Below are 25,597 nucleotides of genomic sequence, written 5' to 3'. Positions count from 1 at the left end.
AGCTACCGGGTTCTAAGTGGCTACCGGAGTCTTGGTGGCTACCGGAGTCTTGGTGGCTACCGGAATCTTGGTGGCTACCGGAACCTTGCTGGCTACCGGATTCCTGCGGGTTGCCGGAATCGGTCTCCATCGGATCTGAAGCTGTAGATTCGCCGGAAGATTGTTTGTTATGTCTAACGGAAGAAGAAGAGGAAGATGCGGAGGAAGATTCCTCGTCAGACATTGGATGGAAGGCGAAAGAAACAGAAATCCCACGCTTGGACCCCGCGTGAAAATCTACGAGTAAGAGAAAAATCAAAGAAAAAGGAAGAAATAAGAACACCGTAGACCCCAGATCTGAAAAGCGAGCAAATGGTGAGCAAAGTAAGATTGGAACTGACCTTGAGCGTCGCAGTTGTTGAGGAAGGCTTTCTCCGGCGAAGGAACGGACCAGCAATCGCCGACGAGCACCGCCGACGGCGAGGCGGAGAGGGTCGCAAAGAAGCAAGAATGCAGCGTACTCAAGGAGGGTGCTGCAGAAACTCTCCGCACGATGAGGTCCGGCGGAGGCGCGGCGTAAGTTCGCCGGGCGGCGAGGCTCAGGCGAGCAGCGGCGGTCGAAGAGCGGCGAAGGCGCAGAGGCGAGGAGCACTATGCGCGAAGGTAGGGGAAATGCGGAGAAGAGGAAGAAAAAGGGGCAGTTGTGCTTATAAAGGAGAGAGAAGATGGGCCGAAAACCGCTGGGCCTACGCGGTTTGCCGCGCGGCCCGCGACGGTTCACATCGCAGGTAGCCACGTGGCATAGAGATACACGCGAAAAAAGGGAGGCCACACGGAGGCGCACACGGGATCTGAAGCGGTGAGTGGGATCTGCAGCGGTGCATTAAATGGGCGCGCAAGGGTCAATACGAAGTGACAAGCGACAACTGTCGCGGACGGTTCACGGTGTGCATGTCTCGACGAGGCACGGAACCCGAAATATTCTCGACCTCGTCGAGGAGAGACTTAATGACTAAGATACCGGAGAGTAAGATGCCGGAGAATGCCTTACGAGCGAGAGGAAATGTAAGTCCGAGCAAAGATGCCGGTTGAGCCAAGAATTGAGAAAGCTAAACCGGTATCCAAAGATACGAAAACCTGGCATGGTGCGTTGGGTAGAATCCGCCGGACTATACCGGCTTCGGGGACTAATGTTGGGGGATGACCCCGGTATGCCAAAGGTATGCCATACCGGATGGTCTCACCCTTCAAGATACCGGTTTAATGTTTATACCGGAATAAGAAGATAGAGTTTGGTTAAGTAAGGCTAAGCTAGGTATCCCCAAGAGGGGTATCACCGGAACCAGGAAGGAAAGATACCGGCGCACCGGAAGGAAGGGCATGTCGGTGGCCGGTCAAAGATTCCGTCGAGAGCTAAAGGACAAGGATGAGCTAAGCAAAGTAGCTTTAAACGAAGGCTTGAAGACAAAGAAGAGGATGACGGTCAAAGAAGCCGGAGGACGTCATCCTCCATGTTTAAAGATGACCCCGGCGTCATCTGTGATTAAAGTAGCTTTATAAAGTATCTTTGTAAAGTAGTTTGTCTAGTCAAAGATCCCATTAGGGTTTCTTGTTCTGTAAGCCACCCTCTCCCCTATATAAGGAGAGGGGCAACCTCTTTCAGACGGGTGATCCAGTGAAGAGAGAAAAACCTGCAACCTGTGAAGATCAATGAACATGGTGATCTAGAGTGAGTTCATCCTTGTGTCTTTCTTCTTCTACCTCTGGCCTTGGCCAAGTCCTTGAGGAAAGCATCCGGAAGTTCGTCCATCTAGTCACAAACCCTCCCCCGAATCCTCTAGCGTCCATTCGGCCCCAAGATAAGCCATCCTATGGCATCTGTTTGTTCCCCACGACGACAAATAGAGAATACTATGTTAAGTTGATTATCAATCTATCATATATGTGTTGTTTATGTTCTTGCATGCTCTCCGTTGCTAGTAGAGGCTCTGGCCAAGTTGATACTTGTAACTCCAAGAGGGGGTAATTATGCTCGATAGTGGGTTCATGCCTCCATTAAATCTGGGACAGTGACAGAAAGTTCTAAGCTTGTGGATGTGCTGTTGCTACTAGGGATAAAACATTGATGCTTTGTCTAAGGATATTTGTGTTGATTACATTACGCACCATACTTAATGCAATTATCTATTGTTTACAACTTAATACTGGAAGGGTTCGGATGATAACCTGAAGGTGGATTATTTAGGCATAGATGCATCGTTGGATAGCGGTCTATGTACTTTGTCATAATGCCCTGATTAAATCACATAGTAATCATCGTTGATATGTATTGAATCTTTATTTGTCAATTGCTCGCTTGTAATTTGTTCACCCGACATGTTAGTTATCTTATTGGAGAGACACCACTAGTGAGCTGTGGACCCCGGTCCATTCTTTTACATCTGAATACATTCTACTCGTTTTTACTGTTCTTTGCAAACAAACACCATTTTCCACTCGATACGCTTAATCCTTTGTTTTCAGCAAGCCGGTGAGATTGACAACCTCACTCATTACGTTGGGGCAAAGTACTTTGATTGTGTTGTGCAGGTTCCACGTTGGCGCCGGTTTCACTGGTGTTGCGCCGCACTACATTCCTCCACCAACAACCTTCACGTGCTTCTTGGCTCCTACTGGTTCGATAACCTCGGTTTCTTTCTGAGGGAAAACTTGCCGCTGTGCGCATCATACCTTCCTCTTGGGGTTCCCAACGGACGTGTACATCTACGCGCATCATGTTGGAGATATGCCCAAGAGGCAATAATAAAAGTGGTTATTATATATCTTTATGTTTATGATAAATGTTTATATACCATGCTATAATTGTATTAACTGAAACATTGATACATGTGTGATATGTAAACAACAAAGAGTCCCTAGTAAGCCTCTTAACTAGCTTGTTGATTAATAGATGATTAGTTTCATAATCATGAACATTGGATGTTATTAATAACAAGGTTATATCATTGTATGAATGATGTAATGGACACACCCAATTAAGCGTAGCATAAGATCACGTCATTAAGTTATTTGCTATAAGCTTTCGATACATAGTTACCTAGTCCTTATGACCATGAGATCATATAAATCACTTATACCGGAAAGGTACTTTGATTACATCAAACGCCACTCGCGTAAATGGGTGGTTATAAAGGTGGGATTAAGTATCCGGAAAGTATGAGTTGAGGCATATGGATCAATAGTGGGATTTGTCCATCCCGATGACGGATAGATATACTCCGGGCCCTCTCGGTGGAATGTCGTCTAATGTCTTGCAAGCATATGAATAAGTTCATAAGAGACCACATACCACGGTACGAGTAAAGAGTACTTGTCGGAGACGAGGTTGAACAAGGTATAGTGTGATACCGATGATCAAACCTCGGACAAGTAAAATATCGCGTGACAAAGGGAATTGGTATCGTATGTGTATGGTTCATTCGATCACTAAAGTTATCGTTGAATATGTGGGAGCCATTATGGATCTCCGAGATCCCGCTATTGGTTATTGGTCGGAGTGAGTACTCAACCATGTCCGCATAGTTCACGAACCGTAGGGTGACACACTTAAAGTTGGATGTTGAAATGGTAGTACTTGAATATGGAATGAAGTTGGAATATTTGTTCGGAGTCCCGGATGGGATCCCGGACATCACGAGGAGTTCGGAATAGTCCGGAGAATAAGATTCATATATAGGATGTCATTTTATGTGAATAAAATGATGCGGAAGGTTCCATGGAAGGTTCTAGAAGGTTCTAGAAAAGTCCGGAAGAAACCACCAAGGAAGGTGGAGTCCACATGGGACTCCACCTCCATGGCCGGCCAACCCTAGTGGGGGAGGAGTCCCAAGTGGACTCCCCTTAGGGGGCCGGCCACCCCCCATGGAAGGTGGAATTCCCACCTCTAGTGGGAGGGAAAGTTTCCCACCATATGGAAGGTTTTGGTTTCGGGTCTTATTCGAAGACTTGGACACCAACACTTGGGATCCACCTATATAATGAGGGGCCAAGGGAGGGGCCGGCCACCCCAAGACCACAAGCTGGCCGCCCCCATAGAGTGGCCGGCCACCCCCTCCCAAACCCTAGCTTTGCTCCTCCACTTCATATTGCCCGCATAGCTTAGCGAAGCTCCGCCGGACTTCTACACCGCCACCGACACCACGCCGTCGTGCTTGTCGGATTCAAGAGGAGCTACTACTTCCGCTGCCCGCCTGGAACGGGGAGGTGGACGTCGTCTTCATCAACAACCGAACGTGTGACCGAGTACGGAGGTGCTGCCCGTTCGTGGCGCCGGAACCGATCGTGATCAAGATCTTCTACGCGCTTTTGCAAGCGGCAAGTGAACGTCTACCGCAGCAACAAGAGCCTCCTCTTGTAGGCTTTGGAATCTCTTCAAGGGTGAGTCTCGACAATCCCCTCGTTGCTACCGTCTTCTAGATTGCATCTTGGCTTGGATTGCGTGTTCGCCGTAGGAAAATTTTTGTTTTCTATGCTACGTTATCCTACAGTGGTATCAGAGCCGTGTCTATGCATAGATGGTTGCACGAGTAGAACACAATGGTTTGTGGGCGTTGATGCTCTTGTTATCTTTAGTTGAGTACTTTGCATCTTTGTGGCATAGTGGGATGAAGCGGCTCGGGCTAACTTTACATGACCGCGTTCATGAGATTTGCTCCACGCTTGACATGCAACTTGTATTGCATAAGTGGCTTTGCGGGTGTCTGTCTCTCCTACTATAGTGAAGATTCAATTTACTCTTCTATTGACAACACTAGTATCACCGTTGTGGTTCATGTTCGTAGGTAGATTGGATCTTGCTCGAAAACCCTAAACCACGTAAAATATGCAAACCAAATTAGAGAACGTCTAACTTGTTTTTGCAGGGTTTGGTGATGTGATATGGCCATAATGTGATGATGAATATGTATGAGATGATCATTATTGTATTGTGGCAACCGGCAGGAGCCTTATGGTTGTCTTTAAATTTCATGTTGAGTAGTTTTTCAAAGTAGTTGTAATAGTTGCTACATGGAGGACGATCATGAAGACGGCGCCATTGACCTTGGTGCTTCGCCGACGATGATGGAGATCATGCCCGTTGATGATGGAGATCATGTCCGTGCTTTGAAGATGAAGATCAAAGGCGCAAAGACAAAAGGGCCATATCATATCACATATAAACTGCATGTGATGTTAATCCTTTTATGCATCTTATTTTGCTTAGATCGCGACGGTAGCATTATAAGATGATCCCTCTCACTAAAATCTCAAGATAATAAAGTGTTCATCCTTAGTAGCACCGTTATCAAGTCTTATCGTTTCGAAGCATCTCGTGATGATCGGGTGTGATAGATTCGATAAGTACATATAACGGGTGCAAGACAGTTTGCACATGCGGATACTAAGGTGGCCTTGACGAGCCTGGCATGTAAAGACATGGTCTCGGAACACGTGATACCGAAAGGTAGAGCATGAATCATATGATTGATATGATGAACACTTTGAGTGTTCGCCATTGAAATTACATCTTGTCTCGTGATGATCGGGCATAGGTGTGATGGATTTGGTTCGTGTGATCACTAAGACAATGCGAGGGATATTGTTTTGAGTGGGAGTTCACCTAGATTTTTAATTATATAGAATTAAAATTTGAACTCAATTTGTCATAAACTTAGTCTAAACTATTGCAAATATGTTGTAGATATGGCGTCCTCAATCAATTTTAACCAGTTCCTAGAGAAAGAAAAGCTTAAGAGCAACGGTAGCAACTTCACCGATCTGGTTCCGTCATGTGAGGATCTTCCTCAATGGCGGAAATCTGCAATATGTGCTTGATGCACCGCTAGGTGACCCTCCTGCAAAGCCGAAACCGATGAAGTAAAGAATGTTTACATGACTCGGAAAACTCGGTACTCTCAAGTTCGAGTGTGCCATCTTATGCGGTCCGGAATCCGATCTTCAAAAACGTTTTGAGCACCACGATCCTCATGAGTTGATAAAAGAGTTGAAGACTATTTTTGAGACTCATGCGGCCGTGGAATGCTATGAAGCATCGAAACACTTTTTCAAGTTGTATGATGGAAGAAGGCAGCTCCATCGGTGAGCACATGCTCGTTATGACCGGGCATGCGAAGAAACTCGGTGACTTGGGAATAGTGATTCCTAACGGACGGGGATTAATCGTGTCCTTCAATCACCGCCACCAAGTTATAAGAACTTTGTGATGAACTACAATATGCGGAACATGAACAAGGAGTTTCCTGAACTCTTTGGCATGCTAAAAGCTGCTGAGATTGAGATCAAGAAAGAGCACCAAGTGTTGATGGTCAACAAGACCACCGGCTTCAAGAAACAGGGCAAGTCTAAAGGCAAGAACAAGAAGAGTGGCAAGAAAGCTGCCACGCCTCCCGTGAAACCTAAGTCCGGCCCTAAGCCCGATGCTGAGTGCTATTATCGCAAGGAGAAGGGACAACTGGAAGCGTAATTGCTCCAAGTATTTGGCGGATCCGAAGAGCGGCCTTGTCAAGAAGAAGAAAGAAGGTATATCCGATATACATGTTATAGATGTTTATCTCACTAGTTCTCGTTCTAGTACACGGGTATTTGATACTCGGTTCGGTTGCTCATATTTGTAACTCGAAACAGGAACTAAAGAATAAACGACAACCGCTGAAAGATGAAGTGACGATGCGCGTTGGAAACGGATCCAAGGTCAATGTGATCGCAGTCGGGACACTTCCTCTACATCTACCTTCGGGATTAGTTTTAAGCCTAAATAATTGTTATTATGTACCCGCGTTGAGCATGAACATTATATCAGGATCTTGTTTAATGCAAGACGGTTATTCATTCAAGTCTGAGAATAATGGTTGTTCTATTTTTATGAATAATATCTTTTATGGTCGAGCACCACAAAAGAATGGCTTATTTCTGTTGGATCTCGATAGTAGTAATACGCATATACATAACATTGATGCTAAGCGAATTAAATTGAATGATAATTCTACTTATATGTGGCACTGTCGTCTTGGTCATATTGGAGTGAAACGCATGAAGAAACTCCATACTGATGGATTACTTGAATCACTTGACTTTGAGTCACTTGATAGATGCGAAGCATGTCCGATGGGAAAAATGACTAAGACTCCATTCTCGGGTATGATGGAGCGAGCTACTCGACTTATTGGAAATCATACACACGGATGTATGTGGACCAATGAGTGTAGCATCGCGCGGTGGTTATCGTTATGTTCTAACCTTCACGGATGATTTAAGTAGATATGGGTATATCTATTTAATGAAACATAAATCCGAAACTTTCGAGAAGTTTAAGGAATTCCAAAGTGAAGTAGAAAATCAACGTAACAAGAAGATTAAATTTCTACGATCTGATCGCGGAGGTGAATATCTGAGTTATGAGTTTAACATGCATTTAAAGAAATGCGGAATACTTTCACAATTGACACCGCCGGGAACACCACAACGAAACAGTGTGTCCGAACGTCGTAATCGAACTCTCTTAGATATGGTTCGTTCTATGATGTCTCTTACCGATTTGCCGTTATCATTTTGGAGTTATGCATTAGAGACAGCCGCATTCACTTTAAATAGAGCACCATCAAAATCCGTTGAAACGACGCCGTATGAATTATGGTTTAATAAGAAACCTAAGTCTGTCGTTCCTAAAAGTTTGGGGTTGCGAAGCCTATGTAAAAAAGTTACAACCGGACAAGCTAGAACCCAAAGCGGAGAAATGCGTCTTCATAGGATACCCTAAGGAAACTATAGGGTACACTTTCTATCACAGATCCGAAGGCAAGATCTTTGTTGCTAAGAACGGAACCTTTCTTGAGAAAGAATTTCTCACTAAAGAAGTGATCTGGAAGAAAAGTAGAACTCGATGAGATTGAAGAATCTCTACTCGTTGATCGGAGTAGCGCAGATGCGGAAAACGTTCCCGTACCACCTACACCGGCAACGAGAGGAAGCTAATGATAATGATCATGAAACTTCAAATGAGACAGCCTATCGAACCTCGCGGATCGACAAGGGAACGTGCCACTCCGGATTGGTATGATCCTTGTCTAAATGTCATGATTGTGGATAACAATGATGAGGACCCTGCGACGTATGAAGAAGCGATGATGAGCCCAGATTCCAACAAATGGCAAGAAGCCATGAAATCCGAAATGGGATCCATGTATGATAACAAAGTATGGACTTTGGTAGAATTACCTGATAGCTGCAAGGCTGTCGAGAATAAATGGATCTTCAAGAGAAAAACAGATGCCGATGGTAATATTACTGTCTATAAAGCTCGACTTGTCGCAAAGGGTTTCCGACAAAATTCAAGGTGTTGACTACGATGAGACTTTCTCACCTGTAGCGAAGCTAAAATCTGTGAGGATTTTGTTAGCAATAGCTGCATTTTTCGATTATGAGATTTGGCAGATGGATGTCAAAACGGCGTTCCTTAATGGAGACATTGAGGAAGAGTTGTATATGGTACAACCCAAAGGTTTTGTCGATCCTAAAAATGCTGACAAAGTATGCAAACTTCAGCGTTCAATCTATGGACTGAAGCAAGCATCGAGAAGTTGGAACCGACGTTTTGATAAGGTGATCAAAGACTTCGGGTTTATACAGTGTCATGGAGAGGCCTCGTATTTACAAGAAAGTGAGTGGGAGCTCTGTAGCATTCCTGATATTATATGTAGATGACATATTATTGATTGGGAATGATATAGAACTATTAAGCGAGTGTAAAGGGTTATTTGAATAATAGTTTTTCAATGAAAGACCTTGGTGAAGCATCATACATATTAGGCATCAAGATTTATAGAGATAGATCAAGACGTCTAATAGGGCTATCACAGAGTACATACCTGGACAAGATTCTAAAGAAGTTTAGAATGGACGAAAGTAAGAAAGGATTCTTACCTATGTTACCGAGGCAAGGTCTTGAGTAAGACTCAAGGACCAGCTACGGCAGAAGAAAGAGAAAGGATGAGTCAGATCCCCTATGCCTCGGCAGTAGGCTCTATCATGTATGCCATGCTATGTACAAGACCGGATATAGCACATGCTGTTAGTTTGACTAGCGGATATCAAAGTGATCCAGGAATGGAACAACTGGACGGCGGTCAAGAATATCCTGAAGTACTTGAAAAGAACTAAGGATATGTTTCTTTGTTATGGAGGTGACCAAGAGCTCGTTGTAACAAGTTACACCGATGCAAGTTGGAACACCGATCCCGATGACTCTAAGTCTCAATGCGGGTACGTGTTTATATTGAATGGTGCTGCGAGTAAGCTGGGCAAGCTCGAAGCGATGCACGGTGGCGAAATCCTCAACGAGAATCGGAGTACATAGCGGCTTCGAGGCTTCATCGAAGCGGTATGGATGAAGAGGTTCATTGTAGAGCTCGGTGTGGTTCCTAGTGCATTGGACCCATTTGTCATCTACTCGTGATAACATGGGTGCCATCGCCAATGCACAAGAGCCAAGGTCACACAAGAGGCTGAAGCATATCAAGCTGCGTTACCACTCGATTTGCGAGTACATCGAAGATGGAGAAGTAAAGATTTGCAAAGTACACATCGATCCGAATGTAGCGGATCCGTTGACTAAAGCTCTCCCTAGGGCAAAGCATGACCAACACCGAATGCCATGGGTGTTAGGTATATTACAATGTAATCTAGATTATTGACTCTAGTGCAAGTGGGAGAGCTGTTGGAGATATGCCCAAGAGGCAATAATAAAAGTGGTTATTATATATCTTTATGTTTATGATAAATGTTTATATACCATGCTATAATTGTATTAACTGAAACATTGATACATGTGTGATATGTAAACAACAAAGAGTCCCTAGTAAGCCTCTTAACTAGCTTGTTGATTAATAGATGATTAGTTTCATAATCATGAACATTGGATGTTATTAATAACAAGGTTATATCATTGTATGAATGATGTAATGGACACACCCAATTAAGCGTAGCATAAGATCACGTCATTAAGTTATTTGCTATAAGCTTTCGATACATAGTTACCTAGTCCTTATGACCATGAGATCATATAAATCACTTATACCGGAAAGGTACTTTGATTACATCAAACGCCATCTGCGTAAATGGGTGGTTATAAAGGTGGGATTAAGTATCCGGAAAGTATGAGTTGAGGCATATGGATCAATAGTGGGATTTGTCCATCCCGATGACGGATAGATATACTCCGGGCCCTCTCGGTGGAATGTCGTCTAATGTCTTGCAAGCATATGAATAAGTTCATAAGAGACCACATACCACGGTACGAGTAAAGAGTACTTGTCGAGAGACGAGGTTGAACAAGGTATAGTGTGATACCGATGATCAAACCTCGGACAAGTAAAATATCGCGTGACAAAGGGAATTGGTATCGTATGTGTATGGTTCATTCGATCACTAAAGTTATCGTTGAATATGTGGGAGCCATTATGGATCTCCAGATCCCGCTATTGGTTATTGGTCGGAGTGAGTACTCAACCATGTCCGCATAGTTCACGAACCGTAGGGTGACACACTTAAAGTTGGATGTTGAAATGGTAGTACTTGAATATGGAATGAAGTTGGAATATTTGTTCGGAGTCCCGGATGGGATCCCGGACATCACGAGGAGTTCCGGAATAGTCCGGAGAATAAGATTCATATATAGGATGTCATTTTATGTGAATAAAATGATGCGGAAGGTTCCATGGAAGGTTCTAGAAGGTTCTAGAAAAGTCCGGAAGAAACCACCAAGGAAGGTGGAGTCCACATGGGACTCCACCTCCATGGCCGGCCAACCCTAGTGGGGGAGGAGTCCCAAGTGGACTCCCCCTTAGGGGGCGGCCACCCCCCCATGGAAGGTGGAATTCCCACCTCTAGTGGGAGGGAAAGTTTCCCACCATATGGAAGGTTTTGGTTTCGGGTCTTATTCGAAGACTTGGACACCAACACTTGGGATCCACCTATATAATGAGGGGCCAAGGGAGGGGGCCGGCCACCCCAAGACCACAAGCTGGCCGCCCCCCATAGAGTGGCCGGCCACCCCTCCCAAACCCTAGCTTTGCTCCTCCACTCCATATTGCCCGCATAGCTTAGCGAAGCTCCGCCGGACTTCTACACCGCCACCGACACCACGCCGTCGTGTCTGTCGGATTCAAGAGGAGCTACTACTTCCGCTGCCCGCCGGAACGGGGAGGTGGACGTCGTCTTCATCAACAACCGAACGTGTGACCGAGTACGGAGGTGCTGCCCGTTCGTGGCGCCGGAACCGATCGTGATCAAGATCTTCTACGCGCTTTTGCAAGCGGCAAGTGAACGTCTACCGCAGCAACAAGAGCCTCCTCTTGTAGGCTTTGGAATCTCTTCAAGGGTGAGTCTCGACAATCCCCTCGTTGCTACCGTCTTCTAGATTGCATCTTGGCTTGGATTGCGTGTTCGCCGTAGGAAAATTTTTGTTTTCTATGCTACGTTATCCTACACATCACTCGGTACAATTATGACGAGCCCAAGCGTGACCTAAAGCTCTTGCTCTTCCAATATCCCGGTGGCAAGGCCGGTGCCTCAAAAGTGAAGAACATTTCGCCAGAAGAGAAGGATTGCATAATGCTTTACGTGCTTATGAACATGGAGGAAGTGGTCGATTTCATGAGGTAAAATGATGAAGCAATTACTTTGCACCCAGTAACTTGGTTTTGGTCTAATACGTATTTTCTTGTTTCAGCCAATTCCATGATGAAATGTGGTCAGGAGGGAATGGTCCCACTCCCACGCAGTGGTACACTCTTCTGAAAGAGGGTGCCCCGCCCTTAAATAAAAGCTTCGTCAACTGGTTCCATGAAAAATTAATTTCTCAAATGTTCCTCTTACTTTGCAATCCGTGACTTGTCTTATTACACATAACTAATGCACAAAATAATCTGAACTGAACTTGTAGGGAGCTGATCCCAACGTTGAGATGACAGACGAGTTGAGATGCGTTTCCCAGGGTTTTAACCGTAGAGTACATACGCATGAGAAGTATAATGTAAACGGGTATCGCTTCCATACGGAGTTTCACCAGAAGAGCCGGCCTAATGCAAAAACAATAAATACTGGGGTCTACACCCACGGAGCCGATGATCTTGATTACTATGGAAGGTTAAAAAAGGTATACGAGTTGACGTTCAACAACACAAACATAGAACTCAAGCTCTTTGTGTTCAAATGCCACTGGTTTGACCCACACGGTGGAATTAGAAGCACCCCCTCCATTGGGTTAGTTGAAGTTAGGCCTTCAACCACCTACAGCGGAGCCGACGTCTATATTGTGGCTCACCAAACCAAGCAAGTTTATTATTTGTCCTACCCATGTCAGAATGAGGAACTCATGGGTTGGGAAGTCGCGTTCCAGGTATCGCCACATGGTAAGCTACCCATCCCCTCCGAGGACGATTACAACAACATTGACCCGGTAACATATGAGGGAATTTTCTATCAAGATGAAGAGCAGTCCGGGGACCTTCAAATAGACATAGGTCTTCAGGATCTCCACAACGATGTACAACTGCGTGGTGAGACCGTGGTGGACCTAAAGGACATAGCTATGCTCACCAAGCGCCATGCAAACAAAGACAACATTGTCGAGACTCAACCGGAACCCAATTCCGACCATGAATACTCGTATGATACTGATAGTGTTAGTGAGGATGAGAACCCAATGCCTAGAGATGAGAGTGGTGATGAATGGTGAGGGTCTTTTATGCTTAGTACCTACATTGTCATTATGCTTAGTACCTACATTATCATTATGCTTAATACCTACATTATCATTATGCTTAGTACCTACATTGTCATTATGCCTAGTACCTACATTTGTCATTATGCTTAGTGTTTACTCTTTTTCAACATGCTTATTAATTATTTTCTCTTTTCTTATGCAGGTAATTGCCCAATATGAGCCAACGGAAGGCATCATCGAGCTCCTTGCTTGATCAGATACATCAGCGGAAGCCAGGGCCGGGTGCTTCCAGACGGAGTGGAAGACCCATTGTTCCCACCCGGCGTTACGACGAGGAAGACGGAGGACGGGGAGGACGAGGGGGTGGACGAGGGGGTGGACGAGCTGGAGGACGAGGGGGAGGACGAGGGGGAGGACGAGCTGGAGGACGAGGGGAGGACGAGCTGGAGGACGAGGGGAGGACGAGCTGGAGGACGAGGGGGGGATGCATAGCTCCTTCTAGCTGACATTCCCTCGCCGCTCGGCTCGGTGGCTTCCCGGTCTATGGACGAGGAGGAGGACACTAGGGAGGAGGAGGAGGAGACTAAGGAGGAGGAGGAGACAGAGGAGGAGTCTAGGGACGAGGAGGCTTCGACGGAGATGGCTCCGAAGAAGTTGCGGATTCGTGGGGAAGCGCAGGTTCCCGATAAGAGTAAGGAACCTGCTACGGAGGATGACAAGTGGCTCCTTGTCCCAGGAAATATAGAGTAAGTAGTAAGGTGATTTCATTTTCGTTATGACACTTAGCATTTTCTAATGTTTGATAATTGTGCAGCAATTTCACATATACGGGGAAGAATATCTGCGTGCCAGGGAGCCTGATTGGAGCTGCTATTAGGAAGTACTGGCAGGGGATCTACACTCCGATCCTTGGGGGCGAGTCCAAGCTAGCCTACAGTTGGGAAGACTTTGAGATAGCGCCTTACCCGGGCTTCACTTCCGCCGCGGACGCCGTCATCAAGAAGTTTTGGGTACGTAATGCATACTCTTTGGGTTTCGTTCATATATAGTTGATAACCCCACCATGATAACTCATGCCTCTCTCACTTTCTGTTATGCTTGATTGCAGCGCAATTATAGGGGGGCGACTGAGCATAAGGAGAGGGCGGACGTGATCCTCCGTGCCATGTGTCGGAAGTTGACACGGCAGCGGTGGTATAACCAGAGGATCACGTGCATCGGCCACTTCTATGCTGAGCAGGGGGTAAGGTACACAAAGCCTGAGATTGTGCAGGGACTCGCCCCGCCTATGAAGATAGAGGACTTCATGTCGGTAAGTAATTGTCAATGCGATTCTATGTACTGCGGCTAATTTGCAATTATATTGTTTGTTCTTCAAATGAGTTTTGATTTTGCAGGTTGTACCACATTGGGCTGATAATAATAAGAGGGCCGCCTTCATGGAGTTGGTCAAGAATTGGGTCGGCGAAAACCCCGATTTCAAGGCCGTGAGCGACCGGAACAAGGACAACCGCGGGCATCAGGGAACACACACTGCGGGGAGCAGTAGCACCGATCGCTATCGGGACCGTCTGGTACATATAAAAATGGAACAAGCTGCATTTTTTTTTGATTTTCGATGATATGCATAACATTTGTTTTGTGATGCAGGGGAAGAAGCTCGGGAGGGAACTTGGTGAGATGGAAGCGTGGACGCACATGAAGCTGGTGACGCCCGGTCCGAACGAGCCTCGGCCCGCGCCTGAGATGTACTATGGCAAGGCCAAAGAGAACAAGGAAAAATACTGCGAGGAGTACGCCAAGCTCCATCCAGAGGTGGAGGACCCCATGACCGAGCCGGTCGACGAGGTGGCGATGATGCTGGCGGGGTGCGGCCAGCCGCATGGCCGTCCTGCCTGCCTTGCTGGGGGTTTCAAGCCTCAGAGGAACTACACGCAGATCAAGGCTACCCTCCCCTCCGGCAGCTACGGTACCTCCTCGCGGACTACATGCCGTTCTCGGATAGAGGTAGATGTAAGTCATCCACATTTTCAATCTCTGTTTTGACTCTTGTCCCTGAAAGGCTATGTTGATGAGACGCATTATTTCTGAAATTGTAGGCTCAGCTCGAGGAGGCCTATGCAGTAGCTTACGAGGAGTATCTCGAGAAGATTAAGGAGCATGACCTTGTGAAAGATGCCTACGTCCAGTGGACAAGCAACCAGATGGCGGTAAGTTTCAATCTCTATGGTTGCAAAACATCATAAGTCCCGATGTTTGAATCTGAGCTATCTCTCCCGTTTCTTGCAGAGTTTCACTCGGTTCATGATGACTGGAGTGCGATAGGAACCACTCCTAGAGCCACCTCATCCGGGGCCGACGCCAGTGTTCCCGTCCAAGGAGGAGTTCTATTGCATGTACAAGCGTCAGCGTCAGTTGACCCCGGTAAGTTGCTAACTTGGCTAAGTTGCTAACTTGGTGTTACATGGCTAAGTTGCTAACTCCCTACAACATGTAGGGATTGGGAGAATCCGGGAACGACGCTCCTGATGGTACGCCGATGCACCCCGGTCGCCGTTCTCATGGTGCTTCTGCCGAACCTCGGTATGGTTCTTCTTCCGGTGGCTCTCGTCGTGGTTCTACCTCCCCGAGCACCGTCGAAGTAGTGCGGCCTCGCTTCACCCAGTCGGAGCTAGATCAGTACTCGGGTCCGCCGGGTGGTGCACCACCATAGTTTCTACATTGTACTAGCACATCATGACACGCTCCATCTTTGTAGTGGATCCCGTGTATGTACCATGGTCTTGTATGCTATATTTGTGCTATTTGTGAGATTTGATGCTATATTTGTGAGATTTGGTGCTATACGGTGATATCTTTGTGCTCTATGGTGCTATATATGTTACTGGATATTCAATGTTATAATATGTGCATTTTGTGCGATATTCTGAGCTAATTGAGCCAAAATGGCAAAAAGCTGAAAAAAACTGGGCCGGCTGTGCCGACGGTGTCACCGTCGGCACAGGCCCATAGCTGTGCCAAATGGCAGGGCTGTGCCGTTTCGCGCGTTTTTTCCAGATCAAATCGTCACGGTTTCCCGCCGGTTCTGAAAAAAAAAGGTGAAACTGAAACCGTCGGCACAGGTGGGCACGTTGACGGCAGCCGGCGTGACGGCGAGTTGGGTGTGCCGACGATGGAGCGGCCGACGGCCACCGTCCAGCCGTCGGCGTACGCTGTGCCGACGGTGTCCTGATACGCCGACGGTGCCTGCGCGAACCCCGACGCCATCTGTGCCAACGACGGTACGCCGACGGTCACCGTCGGCAGAGCCTGTGCCGACGGCGAAGTATGCTGTGCCGACGGTGCGGGGCCGTCGGCCTACGACGTCTCTCCCGTAGTGATGGCCTTCGGTTCCAGAAAATATGTAATTGGGCATATCACTGATAGCTGAGGATTTCCGCTGGATGATGCCAACGAGTTTCTAAGATTTTGAGTTGTTGCCTTACCTCCTTTGAAAACATTCGTAACATGTCTGATGATATGCCTCTATGGGCTGTGTAGTTAAAAATGGATCATGTACATGCTTACAAAAGTAGATTCGAAAATTTCAAGTGCTTATCTCTGGTAGGAAGTCAACTTAATTATACTTCCAAGGTTGCAGTTGTTGGTCGGAAATAAATTGAATTGCTCTAAAAATTATAGCTTAAATGAAGCTCAGTAGGACAACGCAACAAGGAGTGTATCTTATATTCAAATATTCTATGTCGTTGTTTTGCAGGGTGTCAGCCACACATCAAGTTACATTTCTTCGATCAAGGATTTAATTGACTCCATTTTCAGAGTAAATGGTAAATTGATACAGACCTTATCCTCATTACCATTTTGTTTCTCTTTTGGAACTATGTCCACGCATTCTATCAACGATCATTTTGCCACGCGAAACACAAGCAATTTTGCTATCAGAATTATTGTGTAGTGTCATATTTCTTCAAATTTTTGTGGAGAGGTGGGTCAATCAAGAAGCTTTACTCTTACCTACAGGTTTTCCGCTTTGTTACAGATATTTTGTACCCTCAACTTGATAAGTTGTTGTATTATGTATTTTCCAAAGTATGAAATTAAAATTTACTGTTTTAGTTTTATACCATTATTTTTTCTTTAATATATGGATATTGCTGTTTTCCAAAAGGAGATGTCGAAAGCTCCGAGGTCATCATTCATTTGTGTACTCTCTTCAAAGCTTTAGTGTTGTGTACAATTTGAGATTGAAGCACTGGGTGCCAGTCTGTCAAGATGTTGACACTACTACATATTTGGTTAATTATTTAGTTGGTTTTGTGTCATCTTTAATATTAAAAGGGAACTACATTGTTTGCCTTTTCTAAGGAAATAATGTCTGAGTCGAATGTTCCTGGTGAAGAGGAACCCAAATACACGTCATTTCTTTTAAGGCCTTTTAATTTTACTTACAATTTTTGAATTAGTTGTCGTTTATGCATCTAATTTTACTCATTGATCAGTGATCATCATATTTTCTAGGATTCTGATTTGATCATGCTAATTTGTTGAGCGATTCACGGGGTTCTTCTTGATTTTAATAAAACGTAATTTTTAAAAAAAATATATATTCAAAAGTGCAACTCTAGCCTATACCTCAAAGTAAAAAAAAAAAGTGTTTTCATGGTGTTTTAGGAGTACTTCTGTGTCTATAGAATTCAACTGACTTTACAGGTGATCATCATGCGAGTGAAACATGAAAAATGCATTATGTGTGGTTAAGTTGGGAAATTGGCTTCTGAATGGAGATGCCCAGGTCAGGATGACAATGTCGTGGAGCTACCTCCAATTCATATAAAGAAATACCAGGTACCCATAACATGCGATCGTTTGCTCTATTATTTTTTCAGTTTCATCCTTTTTTGTGGAATGCATCATACATGAAAATTGTAAATCCTTATTATCTTACACTGCTATATATTCTATGTGTAACTACTTGACAGTTTCTTAACATCTAGGTGGAACCATGGAACAAAGGCAATGCCTTTTCTTATTGCAAGGTGCACGATGGATGAGATGCACTAATACTGGTGAAAGAAGTGAGGTGATGTTTGCTCGCGCTTTCGATTCAGTCTCTTGGGGCTTCCTGTTGGAAATCCTCCGCAAGTTAGGGTTTGGACCGAGGTTTCGCGAACTGGTGTCCATCCTCCTTTCCACCGCGAGTACGAGGGTGTTGCTCAATGGCGAGCCAGGTCCCCCTATTTGGCATCGGCGGGGCCTGAGACAGGGAGACCCCCTGTCGCCAGCGTTGTTTGTTCTGGTGATGAACTCACTAAACATGATGTTAGCTAAGGCTATTGAGCTGGGGGTTCTGAGACGCTTGGCGCGGCGGGACCTAGTGACATCGGTATCGCTCTACGCGGACGACGTGGTGATTTTTTGCCACCTAGATGAGACGGAACTGCGTGCTGTGCGCGGTATCCTGGAGCTCTTTGGGCACGCCTCCGGTCTGCACACCAACTTCGCTAAATGTTCAGTATCCCCGTTCGCCTGCTCGGATGTGGAGGCCGCGGCCGCTGCTGAACTCATGGAGTGCCAGTTAGCGCCTTCCCCGGTGAGATACCTCGGCATCCCTTTGGCTATCAGGCGGCTGACGGCCGCAGCTTTCCAGCCCCTGATAGACCGCCTGGCTGACAAGCTACCCACCTGGAGGGCATCGATGATGCCTAGGGCGGGATGCTTGGTGCTAGTACGCTCGGTCCTAGTACGCTCGGTCCTCGCAGCGATCCCGTTGCACCAGTTGATGGTGCTGGGCTTCACAGAACAGCACTAAAGCAGGTCAACAAAATCTTGCGAGGATTCCTCTGGGCTGGTAGGGCGGAAGCAAACGGTGGGCATTGCCACGTGAACTGGGCGCGGGTGTGCAGGCCGCTGCGGCTGGGGGGCCTGGGAATCCCGGACCTCGCACGCACTGCCATCTGCCTCAGGGTGAGGTGGATCTGGAGGATGCGCACTGACCCCCTGCGACCTTGGCGCGGGCTGGACATGCACTTCTCGAAGACGGAGTTGGACATCTTCGCTGCCTCTACCTCCATGGTGGTAGGCAACGGAGAATCCGCCCTCTTCTGGGAGGACAGGTGGTTAGACGGCAAGTCCATCAAGGAGATGGCGCCGGAGGTGTACGCCCTGGTGCCGAAGCGCCGACGGAAGGTGCGCACGGTCCGTGAGGCGTTGGTTAATCGCACCTGGATCCCCGACATAGTAGGTGCACCGAGCGCCCTGGCACTGTGGCAATACGTGCAGTTGTGGGGCCGGCTCAGAGACACCCAACTTTCGGCGGAACCAGACAGGTTGGTTTGGCGTTGGACGACGGATAGCCAGTATTCAGCCGGATCCTGTTATGACACTCTCTTCCAGGGAGCGATCATATCAGGCTCCTGGAAGCTTAACTGGAAATCCTGGGCGCCGCCTAGGGTGAAGTTCTTTATATGGTTGGCCTGTCTCGACAGATGCTGGACGGGTGAAAGTTTGGCACGGCGAGGACTACCACACGCGCCTAGATGCCCGCTTTGTGACCAGTCGGCTGAGACCATGAGGCACCTCCTCACAGGATGTTCCTTCTCCAGGACAGTTTGGTTTGAGGTCCTGTCGTGGATCCGATCCACCTCAGGCCCTCCCACGGCAGAGGGCGACTTCGCGGAGTGGTGGTCGCTGGTGGTGCGGACCGCCCCTCGCCAACTGCGCAAAGGCACTTCGTCGATTATCATGCTTACGGCATGGCGGATTTGGAAACACCGGAATGCGGTAGTCTTCGACAACGCACGTCCCTCAGTGACTTCCTTATTCAACAACATCGTGGCCGAGGCGCGGCAATGGGCGGACGCGGGAGCCCGGGGCGTGCGCCAGTTACTCCCCTAGTTTAGTCTTTTCCTTTTCTTGGGTCGAGTTGTACGGCGTGTTGTGTCCGTACTCGGACTTGTACATAAACTCTTCTTTATCTATCAATGCATCGAAACGCAAGGCTTTTGCGTTTTCGGGGCGAAAAAAAGTGAGGTGATGTGTTGTTGTCGGGCTCACACACTCATGTTGCAATAAAAAAAAGGCTCGTGCTTCCATAGACCTCCAAAACTGAAACATTCTCCTGAGTAAAATACAAAGATGGTTGAGATTAAACGATACATGTTCGGGATTAGGTATAAGATGGCTGAGATTAAACGATACCATAATATCTCTTCGTAGGTTTACGCTGCTTTGAAATTTGGGGGTCTGTGGAAACATAAGCCTAAAAATAATTTCTAATAAGTCTATCTATATGTTCGTTTATAAATCCGTATTTTTTTCACGGGCATTCGCTTGGTCGCTCAGCTGCCTTGCCACCCAACCCAAGAGCTTGTTCAGACGCACATGGCAGCGCAATGGTTGGGCGAGGCAGTGGCCTTCCAAACCACCCGAGTTCGACTCCCCACGGGAGCGAATTTCTGGGTGTCTTACTTGGTCTTGTCCCCTAATAAAATTTGGCAGGTGCCTCATTTTCTGTTCACAAGCCACAGGAGAGGACGACGTGCCCGTTGTTCCAGCTGGGGTGCACGTTGTGGTGTGCGTGGGTGTGGTGTGTGTTACTGTGCTTCTGATCATACTACATCTTGTATCCCTAGTTGAGGCTCAAAAACAAACCAAGAGCTTGTTAGTTCTGAACAGACATCCAAAGTATGTACATGATAAATTAGTGTATATGGCTAATTAAAATAATTTAAATAAAACTATAATTTTCGCCATATTTTTGCATTGATAAACATTTTGTAAAACATTATATAGTAAGCTGGACAATGATAACATCATTAACATGATTACTGGAATCAGCACAAAATTGCATAAATTCAGTCTAACCTATCAAACAGGGGCGATAACATGGCATGTCAAAAGCGACAAAACATGATATTTCTTCCATTCCATGACAGCTATAGCAGTGTTGATCATAAAAAAACCCTGTATATTTATTTTCTGCCTCTATTCTTACATATAGAACTCATCATATAATAGGTCTTGTGTCCTGAATACAAGTAGTACAACGATTCAAAAAACAAAATCAATTAACTGCACGTGAACAGCGACTGTCTTAGTCTTACATGGAACTGGGAAAAACAGCAGATCATTGTAGCTTGCCCGTGAATCAATGTGCGTCGGCGCACACACGGCGGACACTCACAAGGTAGGATGCAAGTTTCCACTACCTCTAAACCCTGAAAAAACAACGTCGAACAATCACAGTAAGTTCGTAACCACACAATCCTAGATAGAAAATTTGATGAGCAAACCGAAGCACATGTATTGAGCCATGTTCACTTAGGTAGGTGTCTGCATATAGGTAAGCATTTAATAAATGTAACTAAAGATAGCAACTTTTGACTTTCCAGCTTTTAACTAACCTAAACACATCTCAGAGCTTAAAACTTTTTATCTGTTTTGGGTCAAATATAAGTACAGGAATACCTTACAACTACTCTGTGTAGGCTCAAGTTTGATTGATTTGATTGGAACTTGAAGCCGAGAGTTAAGAATAGCACCTCCTGAAGCTCCCTGTTACAGGCTATATGACTTGCACTTAAACCACTCTTCAGAACATCAAAAAATAGATGATTCACCACATAAGCGATGTCTGATAGCGTGCAATGATCTAAATCTTGGTTGAAATTTTCATTTACAAAATCCTGAATTCTTTTGTCTAAGTGGTTTACATAGAAAGCCTGGAAAGTTAAGCAAATTTAGCTACGTGTTGCAGGTCATACCTATTTCTTCCAATGCTAAACCACCCAATTGCTTAGCACTTACAAAGTTAACTTGTTCAAATACTGCAGGCCTACACCTCGCAACGGAAGCAATCTGGTGGCACCACCATTAGGATCAGTACCAGCTGTTATGGGCAGGGTGCCGGGGTAGGGAGGGAGGGCTTTACACATTTCCCTGGGTCCCTGATGACAGGAAAACTCACTGGTGGAGCACTTTATTCATGATGGAACTGTGCTAAATTATCTGATGAACATAGGAAAACGATGTTTCTCTCACTTGTCGATAGTCTGGAAAAGGCATCTGTACTCATCAGATTTAGTAATCAAGAGTGCACAGTGCTTGCGATGTACCATTTCAGAAAAGTAAATCAAATTTAACTCAAAATAAAGAACGTGGTATTCTGGTAATGATAATATACGAAGAGCAACTAAAACCTACAATGTGATGATAAAAATAAAAATGGGAGTACAGCCAAAAGAATACCTCCACCACCAAAGAAAATATGATGCCACCAAATCAATGATGAGCCTTATGTTAAAGCATACTTACAAAAAAATTGTAGGCTACCCTTTTAAATGCCCAACGATTATTCTGAGGCCTCGTTTCTAGCTCTCGCTCATGCTTTATACGCAATATAGCGATTACTGGTACCTTGTTATCAGAGTACCGGTGATGGAGAACAGGTGGCCGATAATATGGTCGTTCAGTGTTGTAATATCCCAGGATTTGAGCTTACAAAAAGAGAGGAAATAGATGTGTGCATTGCATTCATGCATAGAAAATCCAGGGAATTTTCGCGCTTTTGTTTAAAACTGTCAAAGGGATCGAGGTTTCTTTTGCATCGGTGGAATTGAGTTAGTCATCGATGTGAGTGCAATAAATTTCGACATAACCTTTGCGAAGTCACGTGTTTTGGGGGAACAATCTGAATTCAAATTAGAATATGAAAGACAAAACTCAAATAAGAATTTGAATTTGAATTTTAAGCAATTATATAAAATACAAAGTAATAACAAATAGGAATGAGAATCAAATATTACTAGTAACAATTTACATAAGTATTATTACAACATTTATTGAAATATTATAAGTTACACAAGAACTATGATATTACAAAATGGAACCAAAAGAATTTCTAAATCTAATCTAAATCTTCTCAACATTTCTTATTCTTCTTTTCCTGCAATAAGAGAAAAAACAAAGAAAAAAGGAAAATATTGGGTTATGGTTATAATGTTGCCATCATATGGAATGAGGCATTTTAATATTGGAACTCAATTGATGGAAATTAGAAACCAGACCTAATCCCCCAAAAGTGACTAGAGGGAATTATTCATCTTCGGCAACATTTGTGATTTAGGAACTAGCTAGATAGTACCATTGGAGGCAGCAATGATAAATTGGGCATCAAATAGGTAACCAGGGATATTGTGCAACAAGTTATAATCAATTGGAATGGCAACAGAAGGCATCATTTTTATTTTCCATCTAATCTAATCAAGTTCCTATTTAGAAGCCACAAATTCATTTAAATGGATCATTATTGACATAGAAAATTCAATAAGACCCTAACCAAATATTAATAAGCCACTGATAATTAAGCAAAGCTTAATTAATCTTGAATCACACTTAATCTGTTAGTATAGGCACACATAATTATGTCACTTGAGTTATTCCAGCCACTAATGTAATTAAGAAGCATCCATAGATTATAGTCAAGTAGTAGTAGCACCCCAGCTTGAGTAGTTTCCACTTGGCAGTACACAAAAGAAAGACCAAAGGTGGATAAATATCAACCCACCATAGCTTGCAAGAGGAGAAAGAGAAAAGTCACTTGACAGCTACAAATATCAGCCCTGGCTTGTACAAGGGGAATGGATCTAGTGCATTAAAACTTGCCCATGTACCCAGCAGCTACACGCATGCCATGCATCTGTGTGTTGTCAACCTCACATGCAAAGTACCAGCCTATATAAACAACACCTGTACCAGCAAGATTTTCTAGCACACGGAACATTCCCAGCCGAACCTCATGTTTCCCAAATCTGCCAACAACTCTCTGAGCACATAAAGAACACCAAGAACTACACCAGCTGAACCACTAAAACAACACCAGATCAACCACTGGAATCAGCAGTTGTAACTAGGAAGAAGTAGAAGCAGAGAGTGGAGAAGGCATGCCACAAGGGGAGGTTCATTTCAGCATCAAGAAGATCAAGCTACCAAGGCAGGTAGCAACTCATAGGCTAGATCTTACAGTATTTGTTTTTAGATTTGCATACACATCATCGAGGAAGTAATAGAAGTATACAAGTAACCCCATCCAACTATCCTGCAACTAGATCTGGTCCAGGAGAGTTAGGAGGGATTATTTCTCTCAGAATGGTATAGAAGTGCTATACCAATATCATCACCGAGAAATTAAAAGCCACATAAAAGCATCTGTTCTTATCACAAGTTTGTGCCTCAGCCTATGCATCATGGGCAGGGCCAAGAAATCAAGCATAGTTCTGTTCTTATCGGTTCTATATAGAGAAAGAAATAAAAAGTGAGGTGTCAGTAGAGATGGGAGCTAGATCACCTAGCCTTAGCTAGTGATCCCTGGTAAAACCAGGAGCTCATACCCTAACCACAGACAGAGAGAATAGCAAGATCCCTGTGAGAAAGCCAGCAAATAAATTATGTTCAGGAATAATCAAGTATCCACTTTGCATAGCACATGAAAGTATATGTTACATAACACATGGTAATAATCAATGGATCAATGGAGTATCTTGATCCAACAACAAAGCCATCTTGAATCAGCATACTAGCCCACAAGGATACATCAAGTAAATTATCCAGCAACCCATAAATTGGACTAACATTTAATAAGCTTCAGGGAATAACTTGGGGTCCAGGAAATACTCTCAGGCTAACCAAGTAATCTCCAGGAAGAGACATAATTAAAGCAATCGTTTAATTGCCACCCAGCCAACAAGCATCATGTTATTGCCCAAGCAACACAAGTACTAACCATGACTTGCTTTTGTAGCATATTTGAGCTCAATAGGGATTTAATAGTAGTAGAACTGAACTTCTACAGTTAACAATACAGTGTATATGCAGTAGATAAGAGCTATTTCATCATCACAAAAGGCCAACTATCTCTGGATGATTAGATCCTCCAAAGTGAGATACTATCACTAGCAACAAGTCGGTTAACTCCAATTTAGTACCAAGTGAGACGCTGAACTAGCATCTAGCAGTGAATTATACAGCTCATGACAATAGAACCATAGGCAGGGTAATTGGAGAGGAAATAGCTCACAGCGCAATGCTTGTGGAGTAGGCGGTGTAGTCGACGCCGAGGTTGTGTCCGCGGCACCGTCTCGTCGGCGTCGAGGTCGAAGTGGAGGTCACAACACCACAGCACCCTCGCCAAAACACCACCACAACAGCACCACCACAAGCACATCATCACCACCCCGCGGACATCACCACCATGCCATCCTCACGCCAGCACCACACTAGCAGCAGAAGTACACGAACGCCGGGGTGCAGCAATTGACATCCCGCCAGAGTTAAATCAAGGAAAGCGACCAGGAGGCGGTCTAGGAGGTTGTGGCTGTCGAGAGGTACATCCAGAGCTCGAGGAGGTGCAGAACCAGACACGTGGGTGCGCGGCATCGCGCCAGCAACCAAACCAACCCCATGGCTAGGGTTAGCCAGAATGCGCGCATGGGCACAGGACCAGGTAGCGGTTGAAGGGGATTCGAGAGAGGGATGGAGGAGGAGCCTCGCCGGTGAAAGGCAGCGCCGGAGATGCCCGGCGACGGCCAAACCAACCAGCAGTAGCTAGGGTTCCCAGAGTTGAGTACACGCGCTAGAGGCCTCAAGGAGAGGGGGTTGTTTGTGAGGCCTCAAAAGGCCAAACGGACATGATCCAGTGCAACTAATTGTTGACAGCCACAGTTCTTCTGGTACCTACAAACATGGATATGTTCAAGGGACTTCTATTTTTGTGCCCTCGGATCCTTAGTTGTACTCAGATTTCCCCAGCTCCTTAGTTTTTCCTCAGTTTTCCCCTCCCTC

Source organism: Lolium rigidum, chromosome 2 (genome assembly GCF_022539505.1).
Source record: "Lolium rigidum isolate FL_2022 chromosome 2, APGP_CSIRO_Lrig_0.1, whole genome shotgun sequence".
NCBI classification, from domain to species: domain Eukaryota; kingdom Viridiplantae; phylum Streptophyta; class Magnoliopsida; order Poales; family Poaceae; genus Lolium; species Lolium rigidum.
Note: the sequence above shows the minus strand (reverse complement) of the source record.